Consider the following 5541-nt stretch of genomic DNA (forward strand, 5'->3'; position numbering starts at 1 on the left):
TGGTTCTGGTCCAACATAGGTGTTCTCTGCTCCTTTCCTGGCTAGAAAGTCAGCATTCTCATTTCCAGTGACACCGTTGTGTCCCGGTACCCACGCTAGTGTAACTTTGTTGATCATCGATAGTGATTCTAAAGTTTCCTGTATTCGAGGACCAGATTTGAATTCACCTGATCGTTATAGAGTGCCTTCAAAGCCGCTTGACTATCACTTAAGATAGTTATCTTCCTATTTTCGTATACCAGCAGGTTCAGAGCCCCTACTAGTATCGCTATCACCTCTGGTTGGAAAACAGAGGGTGTTGTGCCCAATGATATACCGACATTTTTTCGTGGATTTAAACTCCAAATTCCAGCACCTACCTTTCCTAATATTTTGGATCCATCTGTATATATCACAAATCCTCCTTTTTCAGTCAGGTGGTTAATATTCCATTCTCTACGTGTAGTGATCTTCACTTTGTAGGGAATGTTATTCTTAAGAACCGGTTTGATATAGTCCAAGGGTATTCCAAAAAGCCCTGGTCTANGGGGTATTCTAAAAAGCCCTTGTCTATCTCTTTTAGTATTTTACCATGTTCTGTTGTGTCACTCTCCAAAGTCCACATACCTAAGTTGTGGAATCTTAGTGCTGTGGCTTTGGTGTGAGTTTTAACCTCTAGATGCAGAGGCAATCCGATTAGTGCCTCTAATGCGACCGTTGGTGTAGTTCTTAATGCTCCAGTGATGGCAATAGCAGCCATTCTCTGTATGCGACTAAGTTCTTTCCTAGCTGTAATGAGTGCTGTTCTGGTCCACCAGACTAGGGCACCGTACAATATCATAGGTTTAATCACTGATGTGTACAACCAATACATAACTCTTGGTTTAAGACCCCATGTCTTTACCAAGGCTCTGCTGCAAGTCCACAATGTGGTCATTGCTTTTTTGATTCTTGACTCAACATGTGATTTCCATTTTAGCTTATTATCCAAAATAATACATAAGTATTTTGCTTCCGATTTTAAGCTAATTTCTTCTCCATTCAGAGTAAGAGTGTCAAGACTATCTAGTCCTATTCTCTTTCTAGTGAACATAACAACCTCTGCTTTATTTGGATTAACAGATAGACTGTCCTTACTACACCATATCTGTATAGTGTTAAGTCTCTGTTGTGCTAAGTCTATAATAGTGTCTGGGAATTTACCCACCACTGCTATAACCAAGCCATCCGCATAGGCTTGTGTATAACAATATTTGTTTAACTCTCTAATAAGCTTTATTTAAGAGCTTACGTGAACTCTTTCTTAATTTGGACAGATTAGCATTCAGCCTAGCTACGTCCTGCCCTGTACCTTTCCTTTATATTAAAGGACAGTTTTCTTTGTAAGCCGAGACAATGGAGTCCTGTAGCATATTTACAGCTCTTTCAGTACTCTGTCTCGACCCCAATCTAAACTGTAGGTTATTCAGGTCACGAGAGACATCTGCTTTGTAGTTGTCCCAGTTTGTTATTTTCGGGTTCCTATAGTTCCCTTGTCTCCCTCCTTTGATAGGTTCTTCTGTCCCTCCACGATTGCTCGGCTTCTCTTCAGCTTGCGCCTCTGACTGCCGCTCAGTTTCTCAGGTCTAAGTTTTAAACCCTCGATTTTGTCAGCTACTACTCCCAGTTGATCTTGCGATTCCTGGTCTACATTTGTTGACGTTGCTGTCTCTTTGCTAGTAGACGGTTCACCAAGTGTCCCGTTGTTCGCATTGAGACTTTCAAGTTCGGCGATTCTTCTGCGAAGAGTCGCCAGTTCACAATCTTGTTCCGACAGGTTGTCCGTAGGATCCCTGATCATCACAAGTTCGCTGTTTTGTGGTTTTTCCATGTTTTTATCCATATAGTTCCCACGAGTAGTCAAGAAATAAAAGTCCGTCACAGCTGTGACATACTGTGATAAGGCTGTATACTCTATGGTGCGCCAGGTGCCATAGAGGATCACAATGGTCACTTTACCTTTCGGCTAACTACCCTGGGACAAGTTAGCAACCCTTTCACTTGATATGGCTGGGTTAGGAGTTCGTAGAGACTAACCTTACCACTAAGCCATTGTGCACTTCTGATTTAACTTTCGGTACACTTCCATATTTAAAAATATATTTTAAGATAACATTAGTCATTTTTTTCGGTTTAAAAAACTACAGATACAACGATAAAGAAAATTAGCGATTTTTAAATTTGTAATTTTTTGGGGGATTTCCCCCGTTTACGGGGAACGAGGGAATTTTTTTCAATTTTTGAGGGTAATGTCTTCGACTAGATACGATTTGTGATCTTTTGACATATTGTTCATCAAAATCGGTCCAGCGAGAGCTGAGATTGAGCGTTCACAGACACAAAAAAAAAAATAAAAAAATAAAAAAATAAAAAAACACATCATAGTAAAATTAATACCTTCTCAGCTTCGCATCGAAGCTAAAAAAAGTACTGTAAAAGTAATCAATTTGTTTATTATTAATAACCTCTGCTATTGTTATCGAGAAATTGAAAATAGATTTAACTTTGCTGTAGCTATCAATAAACATCATAAATACACAATAATGAAAACTTATGATAATTATTAGGAAGTCAATATGTCATAACAACAATAAAAATATAACTCGCTTTTTATAAATTTGTCGACCCTTAATATTTGCGCCCCTCAAAATTTGCCGCTGTAGTCATTTGCCTATAGTGCCTATATATAAATACGCCGCTGATTTCGATATGTTTTCTCCAGTCAATAGGTTAAACTTAAAACCTTTTTTGTTTTTGTGTATTAAAATTATGCTTTATTTTTTTCTAATCTTTTTTCCCCAACAAAGATCTAGTTGGCTTTTAGATAATACTTTCATTAAATCGTTAGTAATCAGTACTATTAAGCCTGAAAACACACATTCCTGAAAATTACAATAAAATACTGCTTTGACAATGCACATTTTTTGTACTAATAAATAAAAAATGTTAAAACGACAATTTTAAAAATTCAAAAAATTATTTTTAATATTTTCTTATTAGAGACTAATCAGAAAAGAAAAACCAGCACACTGGGGACGTGGCATAGTTGGGTCAAATATAATCATATCTGACAGTGATTAAAATCGCCTCGATGCAAAGCTGTAGATAGTGTTTAATTTTAAAAAATTGATGGATTATCCCAAAAGCTACACATGATCTCCTATTTCCTTATTTATATCCTGATTACAAGTTTTATGATTAATAAGTGTTACATATGAATAAATAAATATTTATAATATAGAAAGGGAAATGGTCCGATTTAAAAAAAAAAGTACGTCGAATGAAAGAAGTATATAAATATTATTTCTTATAAAAAAATTGTATTGATTCATATATTTTTCAAAAAGTTATAGAATTTTAAAATTAAAAATATAAAATCGAGAATTTTAACACAAAAATAGCTTACGGTAGCCATTATCACCGTAAAGACAAAATAAAGTCCAAAATTTTTTTTTTCATAATAAAGTACATTACATAAGCTTTAATTTAAGGTAAATATAAAAGTGTCAGAGTTTCCGGGACACTTTCAAAAGTTAAGCTGAAGTTAATTTTTTGTGAAAAAGTTGTCATTTTAAATCCCCCTCTGTGGGCAGGTAAAGGGTCAGATTAATAGAAAAAATATATCAAATGATAGGTAAAAACATCATGCATCTATAAAAAAAATTATATTGATCCATACATTTTTCAAAAAGTTATAACATTATAAAATTAAAATAATTTTTTACAAAAATCGTATTTTTTTTATTAACTTTGATGTTTGTTTTCACTGTGAAGAAAAGATAAAGTCCCAAATTTTTATTTCTATAATAAAGTATATTACATTAGCTTTAATTTAAAATATATATAAAAGTGTCAGAACTTCCGGAACACTTTCAAAAGTTAATTTTTTGTGAAAAAGTTGTCATTTTAAATCCTCCCCTGTGGGCAGGTAAAGGGTCAGATTTATAAAAAAAATATATCAAATGATAGATAAAGACATTATGCATCTATAACAAAAAATTATATTGATTTGGTTATTTTTAGAAAAGGATATAACAATTTTAAGTAAAAAAAATTTCGAAAATTAACGATTTTTAAATTTGTAATTTTTTTGGAGGTTTACCCCATTTACGGGAAACGAGGGAAATTTTTTCAATTTTTGAGGGTAATATCTACAATTAGATACGATTTGTGATATTTTGACGTATCGTTGAAAGAAATTGGTTCGGTGAGAAAAGTGGTAAAAATCAAAAAAAAAAAAAAAAATACACATAATAAAACCAATACCTTCTAAGCTTCTCATTGAAGCTATAAATGTTAAACAGATCTACTCAATAGAGCGTATTATAAAATTTGATTATAATCGTAAAAATCCATTGTTAAATTCAAGTGAAACTAAAAATTATTGTTTTTAAAAGTGATTTATATAGCACCATGTTACCAAAAAAATTGGAATATTATAGACTGGTAGTGGACACAAAAATAATATTAACATAATTAAGAAATTTTTACTAACAATGGGAGACTACAGTGATGGGATCCTTGATAGTTATTGAATCTAAATAATTTGAACATTTTTTTATAACTCGAATATAATTAAGGACAAAATACAAAAATTGAATTGCCACAGGCGGATTTGAACCTTGTATAAGCTTCAATATAAAAAAAATTATGCTGATTTATTAATTTTTGATAATGTTATGGCAGTTTTAAGTAAAAAAAGTAAAAAATTTCGAAAATTAGCAATTTTAAATTTATAATTTTTTTGGTGATTTCCCCCATTTACGGGGAACGAGGGAAATTTTTACAATTTTTAACGGTAATACCTTCAACTAGATACAATTTGTGATCTTTTAACGTATCGTTGAAAGAAATCAGTCCAGTGAGAGCTGAGAAAAAGTGGTAACAGACACAAAAAAAAAATCACATCATAGTAAAATTAATACCTTCTCAGCTTCACATCGAAGCTAAAATATGCTTTTAAAGTATAGTTAAGCTCAACAATAACACTAACTTGATTACTCCCTGAGCTTTGAATCTGAGAAGGTTTCATGACAATGTGTTTTTTTAGCTTCGATGCGAAACTGAGAAGGTATTAATTTTACCATGATGTGTTTTTTTTTTGTGACTGTTATCACTTTTACTCAGCTCTCCTGGACCGATTTTGATGAACAATATGTTAAAAGATCGTATCTAGTTGAAGATATTATCCTTCAAAATTGAAAAAATTCCCTTGTTCCCTGTAAATGGGGGAAATGTCCAAAAAAATTACAATTTCTCAAATCGGTAAATTTTGTATTTTTTTTCTTAAAACTACCATAACTTTTTTAAAAATTAACAAAACAACTTAATTTTTTTTTATTGAAAACTTAGATATTTCCCTTTTATTCGATATCATTTTTTTGAAAATCTAACACTTGATCTGCTCACAGGGGGATTTAAGATAGCAACTTTTTTACGAAGTATAACTTTTGAAATTGTTCCGGAAATACTGCGTCTTTAAACATATATCAAAATTAAACTTATGTAATGTACTATAAAATA

The 5541-nt window shown here is 32.2% G+C and overlaps 2 protein-coding genes across 2 annotated transcripts in view; both read left to right on the forward strand.

Moving 5' to 3' along the window:
- LOC126894232 (NK-tumor recognition protein-like) overlaps positions 1-5541 on the forward strand; it is a gene marked incomplete in the record, with an annotated part of 135127 nt that overhangs the window by 126568 nt on the left and 3018 nt on the right.
- LOC126894239 (ubiquitin-associated protein 1-like) overlaps positions 1-5541 on the forward strand; it is a 62099-nt gene that overhangs the window by 5904 nt on the left and 50654 nt on the right. The window lies entirely within an intron of this gene.

Source organism: Daktulosphaira vitifoliae, unplaced genomic scaffold (assembly GCF_025091365.1).
Source record: "Daktulosphaira vitifoliae isolate Bord-2020 unplaced genomic scaffold, ASM2509136v1 Scaffold_1, whole genome shotgun sequence".
Classification (NCBI taxonomy): Eukaryota; Metazoa; Arthropoda; class Insecta; order Hemiptera; family Phylloxeridae; genus Daktulosphaira; species Daktulosphaira vitifoliae.